Source organism: Delphinus delphis, chromosome 19, assembly GCF_949987515.2.
Source record: "Delphinus delphis chromosome 19, mDelDel1.2, whole genome shotgun sequence".
NCBI lineage: Eukaryota > Metazoa > Chordata > Mammalia > Artiodactyla > Delphinidae > Delphinus > Delphinus delphis.
The window spans coordinates 5,246,855-5,254,342 of record NC_082701.1 but is presented as its reverse complement, the minus strand read 5'-3'; the positions used below and the strand labels follow the sequence as shown (position 1 = coordinate 5,254,342).

At 49.5% G+C, this 7,488-nt stretch overlaps 1 long non-coding RNA gene across 1 annotated transcript; it reads left to right on the top strand.

Annotated features, from left to right (window-relative positions):
• Positions 1 to 571: 571 nt before the first annotated feature.
• Positions 572 to 7,276, top strand: LOC132414355 (uncharacterized). The gene is made up of 3 exons (XR_009516938.1): positions 572 to 1,342; positions 3,066 to 3,109; positions 7,090 to 7,276. It is a non-coding gene; the product is annotated as an uncharacterized lncRNA (long non-coding RNA).
• Positions 7,277 to 7,488: the final 212 nt, after the last annotated feature.

Sequence of the window (7,488 nt, the reverse complement as noted above, 5' to 3'; positions counted from 1 at the left end):
TTGGATCACGTGCAGGTGTGCGTCTGGAGGAGCAGAAAACGAATACACCTTCTGTTTACATAGATGCACGGTCCACTGTGAAGACTCTCTTCCTTCCCGCTGGGCAGTTGGGGTCCGTGTCAGAGCATGATGCTTCATTACAGAGTATCCAGCGACCAGAGTTGATGGTGTTTCTTGAGGACCGTCTCCCTGCCGTGTGTGCTGGTGACACCTACACCCGACCGGAGATGGGGCCCCACGACACACAAGTCCTGTTTGTTCCTTTCACTCTGTAGCCACCATATACGTGGCTGAAAACTTTTCCTGGAGATGGATCGTGGTTCAACCTTGTCCAAAATGCAGAGCCCAAGATGTGTGTCCTTTCTCTTTCCGAAGCAAATGGATGACTTGCCTTTGTGAAAAGAATTCAAGCCAGACGTATACATGTTCCCTGGGTTGTAGATGCTGTGCATGTATGACCATTTAGTGATGTCAGTGTCTTGTCAGGGAAGCAGTGGGGTCCATCTTGGCCTCTCAGATTCACCACCAGACAAATGAGAGGAACCTCTGAGGGATGTTTCGTGCTATTGAAATGGGAAGCTTGTCTGTGGGCTTTCACCTTCCTTCCTTGACCTGCATACACGCCCGTCACGTTAGCTTCCTTCGGGTTTTAAGGAAAAGAGACCCATTTATATCACCTCTGTAAATGCTGGCTTGTTTCAGGTTGCCATGGAAACAACGTATTGATAGAAAGGAAACAGTCTGCTCGGCAGCGGCCCACCCACGCCTTCCCAAGAAGCCCACGTCATTCAAGATACCCAGTCTCAGTAGATGGTTTCCAGGGATAGCAAAACTGAACCACCATGCTCACCTTGATCTTCTGTTAGCATCCGCACCTCTGCTCCTGATTCTAGGAGACTCCATGGTGATGAGCTGACGGTGACTGTCTGTCCTGATTCTAGGAGACTCCATGGTGATGAGCTGACGGTGACTATCTGTCCCAGTTTGCCCGGGACGGAGGGATTTCCTGGGATGCAGGTCTTTTGGTGCTAAACCTGGGGCAGGCCTAAGCAAACTGGAACAACTAGTCACCCTACTGGAGACTCGATGACCTTTGCCTCTGCTTCTCCTTCATCTGCTGTAACTGGCTGATGCTCTTGACTGGTTTGGCCAGATGCCATGCAGAGCCCTTGCGTCTGGCCACTTCACTGGCCACTGGGCAGCCTCTAGATGGACCAGGCACACCAACCGATCGTGACCACATCAGCTGTTTCCAAGGTGGCAGGACTGGACGATACTGAATCAAACCCTGGCTGTAAAGAACCAGCTGAGACCACATCCTTCAGAAGCGTGCTGTGGACAGGTGGGCATGGCAGGCATTCAAGGTGCCAGGGATTCCTTTCCCGTACAATCCTACTTATAAAGGTGAAGTGAATCTTTTCCATTGAGAACAAAACTGGTCATGGTGAAACAACAACTAATACAGCCACTGGAAACGATGGAAACAAGACTGTGGTGTGTGCGTGCGTGTGTGTGTGTGTGCACGCGTGTCATACAAGCGCACACTGTGTAGAATACTAAGCCAATAAGAAAATTCTGCATCTTAGCTAGACAGAGACTAAGAGAGCTAAGTACCTTTGGGATGGTGTTGTCTGGAGAGGGAAGGAGTTGGCTACAGGACTTCCTGCAATCCCTTTGAACTCTAGGGTCCCTTAAAATATCAGGGGCATGTAAATTGGGCCTAAGTGTGTACTTTCTGTCTGAAGTCTCCTAGATAACCTTTGAGTTCAACTCAGATAGTGTTGAATGGGACCCCCCCAGCTCACCCTTACCTTTCCAGACACTGGCTCTATCTGGGATAAGGCAGCGGAACGTGGTGGTGGTAGCAGGGAAGGAGGAGAAGGTTGTGCCAGCCCAGCGTGGGGTGTTCGTGACACACGAGAACCATCTGAAGGCAAATCCCAGGTTCTTTTCAGGTTCGCTAAAGCCAGGCTCTCAGCTGGCATATGCCATCCTGAAGTTGTTGCTTCTTGCCGAGGGCATCAAGTCTCCACCTCTTCTGCTGGAGCCCTGGAACACGGGCCTTCAGCTAATCACGCTCATCTTGCGTGGTGTGACCCCAGAAGGTCATCACCGGTCGGGGTGGAGATGGGCACACAAACACCTAGAAGGGACTCTCTCGTTACACACGTGGAGAGGTTAAGACCCGACCTTGTGCACCTGGGTTTTGCCCCTGTTCTGACTCTCCTTGCCTTCACTGCCATTGAAGGAATGCTAGCCAGCTCCTGGGGTGTCATTTTTCTTTTTTAAAAGATGGACTCATTTCAGATGTTTCCTTCATTTATCTCCCACACACGGTCATTGGTTCCAGAAGAAGTCCCACTGCTGTGCCAAAAGCAACAATTTCCTCTTTTTCTCTCTCTTCTTATCTTCTCATCCACGTCAAATCCCAGATTCCCAGAGCTGGAAGTGGTCTAAAGCATCACTCTTATCTAGATCTACCTCTGACTAATGCAGGAATCCTGTTTCCCACATCAGATGAGGGATGGTCCAGGCCTGGGGGAGGTCACCCTTTTTGGCAGACTGGGAGAGAACTGGGAGAGAAGGTTGGATGATACTCAACCTGGTGGCGAAGCAGAATTTTAAAGAGCGGTTCATGGGTTTCCAAGTGTCCATGAATGCCAGTTTCTTCATCGGATGTTGAGCCATGCACGGTGCATCTTATTTCTGGGTCCAGGTGTCTTATGCTGATAAAAAGCACAGAGTCAGAAGACAAGGAGACCTAAGTTTTTGTCTCAGAAAGTCCCCCTTCTTAAGTCCTTCCCTGTACAATGAGGAAGTCAGGCCACACATTCCCCAAAGCCTCTTCTACACTCTGCCGTCCACAATGCCGCCATATTGGATAGAATTCATGACTTAAGAGATTTGCTATTTTTTTAAAAAATTTTATTTTATATTGGAGCATAGTTGATTAACGATGTTGTCTTGGTTAATTCGGTTGTACATATACATGTATCTATTCTTCAACGTGATTCACTTATACATATACATGTATCTGTTCTTTTTCAAATTCTTTTCCCATTTAGGTTATTACAGAATATTGGGCAGAGTTCCCTGTGCTATACAGTAGGTAAGATTTGCTTTTTTTTTTTTTTTTCCTCTCTGGCTCTAGTCCTGCCTTAACTTCAGCTTGCTCCAAGATCATGTATAAATCACTCAAGCCTTTTCTCCGGCTCTCAGTTTTCTCATCAATAAAATGGGAGAGGGGAGGGTGGAGTGGGTGGCCTTGACGATCCTCCAAGGTCCCTCCCATGTGTCAAGTTCTAAGCCTCGCCTGACGCAGCTGACGTCTGACAAGTAGCTCTCTGAGCCTTTGCCTTTGGCTGCACAGGCCCAAAACGGGGCTGTCCTGGGAAGTCCATGACCAAAGACTACTTCCTGGCTGCTTGCCCTTGTTGTCAGCTCTACGGAACAAGAGTTCGTCGAGGGAGAAGGCAAACAGACACACAGACTGATGACAGGGGAGGGGAAGGGGGGCTGCTGTTTACCTGGGGGTGACTGGGAGGGGGAAAAAAACCCACCTGCCGTTTTGACCAATAAATAAAAACTGGGAGCTCTGCGTGGCTAAAACTGTAGGGGATTTATTAGTTTGCTTAGTGAAAGGCAAATATTAAGTCTTAAGCTGACCTGTCCTGGGACCTCCCTTTTGGCTTTTGTATGCTGTCCAGCGCTGATCACCGTGTACTCGAGGTTACCAGGTTCTGTCGAAGGGTTTTTTTTTTTTAATTGTTTTCCGTCTCTTTCTCCTTTCCTTCCTCCTTTGCCTGCCCCCCACTCCCACCTTCTAGGTAAGGGTAGCTCAGGCCTGGGTTTTGGAGAGGCGGGGAGAGCACGATGTGGAAGGCTTGTTGTCCTGGATGTGAAGCTGCCTGTGTTCAGGACTCCGGTTGCCCTGGGGGTTACCCATGACCACGGTGCGGTGGCTCAGGGCTGCAAGCCCACCAGGTGGTCCTTGGGCGTCTTCTCCATCCTTGAGCTCTTCAAAAGTTAGCCGTGGGCTTCCCTGGTGGCGCAGTGGTTGAGAGTCCGCCTGCCGATGCAGGGGACGCAGGCTCGTGCCCCGGTCCGGGAAGATCCCACATGCCGCGGAGCGGCTGGGCCCGTGAGCCATGGCCGCTGAGCCTGCGCGTCCGGAACCTGTGCTCCGCAACGGGAGAGGCCGCAGCAGTGAGAGGCCCGCGTACCGCAAAAAAAAAAAAAGTTAGCCGTGAGCTCTTCAAAAAGTTAGGTCTTGCCCCTCATTAAACTTAAAATGAGCATCATCACAGCCGTTGGAAAAAAGGTACAGATCTCCCGTTTCTAAGTGGTTTCGCGGTGACAGATGGTCTCAGCCTGATGTGCTGAAAGATGAACTGATCAGGCTTGTCGCTCCCCATGTGAGACAGGCTGGGACCTGGGACCTGGGACCCTCTGCTGCAGGGCTGGCACCTGGACAGACGACTCCTGAGCAACAAGGTACAAAGAAACTATAAGGGACTAAAAATAACTGCGTGCCTGCGCAGTCGGGGCAAGTTCTGGACAACAAGACACAAAGAGACCAAAAACCCAACTGCCTGTTTCTGAAGAGCGAAAAACAGGGTGTCAGGAGCAAAAGCAGGACACTACGCTTGCCCCCTGCACACAGCACCTCCAAAGGGGTGGGCAGACCACCTAAGCCACCACTCCGGCCCCACCCCTGGACACGCCCCTACCCTCACCCCATAAAGGGACCAAGTTCACCCTCCCCCTCAGGGAACAATCAAGGGGACCTGCTACTTGTTTTTGCTCCCCACTGCTGCAGCAGGGGCCCCAATAAAGCCTTGCCTGAATTTCTTGTCTGGCCTCTGATCAATTTCTGTCGATTGGGGAAGGCCAAGAACCCTGGTCGGGACCACGTGGAGTGAGATAGCCAGACCTCCAGGGGCTAGACAGCCACCCAGTCTGTCCAGTTTCCACGTATGAGCTGCAGTGAAACTGAACTAGATGGCGCGTTCTTTACCCTTTGCCGTAAACGTCTTCAGTCTGTTCTAAAGCGCTGCAGTTCCAGGGTACTCGGGTCTCCTGGGCGGTGTTCGCTAATACCCACCCACTGTGGGGTACAGCACACCGAGGTACGTTGCTCCACGTCAGACCCCGATGCCCTTTTCCAGGCCACCCTGGTCACCGTCCGTGGAGAAGGCGTCTTACCAGCCCACCCGGATATGACGGGCAGTTCCCCACCACTGCTCATGCAGTCAAGAGATGGGAATGTTCTGGAATTGCTTAATTGAGAAAGTCCCTTTCACACTCCAGTGGTGATTTTTGATTGAACTGAGCATGAGTGTTAATCCTCTGGCAATCCTTCCTGGGGAGTCTATGCTTTAAAAGATCTGTGTCGGGCCACCAGGCTACTGAAGTGCTGTTAATCCTTCAAGGCTCATTTCAAACGCTCCCTGCTCCAGGGCGCCTTCTTGGGTTTCTTCTTCCCTCTCAACCAGTTGTGACCTCTCCCTCTGTCACATATTCTCTTAAGGCATCTGGCACTGGCTAGGTACCCCAAAACGCTGTTCCCTCCTTCCTCACCAGAACACCTTCTGTATGTCATTTACTATGCTTATACCGAACTTGTTTTAAACTGTTTCTCCCAACATTCCTCTGTCTGTCTGTCTCTCTGTCATAAAAGCAGGAACAGGGTCACTCCGTACACTTTGAAATTTATCCCTAAAATGCCCAATAATGTTCAGCATCACACGACAGGCACTGTGATTGACATTTCATCCTCAGAAATTAGAGATGTTCAGAATCCATGGCTTTGCTCAAGTCTTATATATGAGAGCTGGGATTCATGCCAAGGTCATTGGACGCCTGAAGTTCAGAGCTCTTAAGTTGTATCATAGTGGCTTTTACCTGGTAGATATACAAGGAAGACGTTGAGTTGACTTTCTCTATTAGTGAGCTGTTACTGTGTATACCACTAAGGTTGCCTGTTTTTTGTCTGCCTATTAATAAAGTGTTTTCTGAACAGCAGAGAAAATGTGTTTGTTCCTTGACTGGTTGCTTTCCCTGCAGAATCTCTTCTTGAAATAGAATATGACTGGTTTTTGCCAGTTCTCTGAGAGTTAGGGTGATTTTTAAGGTAGGAAAGAGAAATTTAAAATCAAAAGTTTAGGTCAGAATTTCTAAGGAATGTCACACTGTCTAATAGGGAGAAATAGAGAAGAAAAACACAACACATGTGAGAGGGCTTTTGCCTTCGGGATCTTAGTCTGGTCAGACAAGAATGGCACACATAAAATCATCAATCGCTTTGCCAGATAAACTCACAGTGAGTATTACTGGGGAACCTGGATGGATAATGCTGCCTGCTCTTCACCCTGTCATGAACGTTTCCAGCAAGTTGCAAACAGAGAAGTTGGATATGATGAGCAGGTCCCCTGCTAATGGGGAGGGACCTCCTGGGTTCCAGGGCTTACCTCCGGGGGACAGAAGCCAAGGTGGAAGAGGCACCATTTGAGAGCAAGCGGACCCAGGGAGAGAAGAGTCTGTTCCCATTTGCAATCTGATTAACCAACCCTTCTGTGGGGGGGAGAGCAGAAAGGTAGGCAGAAGTTTCACCTTTTGGGGGAAGAGAAGAACTCAAAGACCACCCCGTCTTCTTTGTCCAAATGAGTAAAATTAGAATTTGGACAAAGTGGGTGTCATCTGTGGGCCTCTGGTCGCCAAGACCAATTTCAGACATTCAACAGATGTCTTGGCCAAGACACTTGGCCAAGAAAAATCAGGCAGTTCAGGAAAGACTACAGCCCAATGTCTTACAGCGCTTTACGGTTTAAAAGCTCCTGCCAAAGCTTCTGATTGGAATCACAGCAACTTTGTGAGATGGTATTAAGACCTCTTTGTTATAGGTGAGGAAAGTAAGGTGAGGGAGGTTCAGTGACTTGCCCTAGAGCACACCCCGTAAGGCCCCTGCCCTAAGGGCAGTGTTACAGTTTCTCTGTGCAAGCTGTATTAGTCACTGTAGGCTGCTGTGTAACAAAATAGCCCCAAATCTCTGTTGTTTTACCTAATGCCTCTTTCTCATTCATTTTCCAGGGGGATATGAGTTGGCTGTGGTGGAAACAAGCTGCTCTTTTTCATGCAGATATTCAGAGACTCAGGTTCCTGTCTTAGGACATCACCAGACCTCTAGCAGTGACACCTCCAGGGAGTAACTTAACCTCATGTTTAAACTGCTTCGTAAGGTGGTTGCAAGTTTTAGATGAGTTACTGCAGGTGTGGCACTTAGAACGGTGCCAGGGACGCGGCACTTGATAAATGTGGGCTCTTAGCTCTACGCTCTGAACGTGGAACGGTATGGACTCATCTGCCGTGACTCTGGGCTCACGTGATTTCTGCGCCTGGGTAGTAGGAGACTTCACATGTGAACTCCGCCACTACACCTACGTTTCCCCAGTGTGAACAAGGCATCGCTGAATCTCCCCAGCTGTGGGG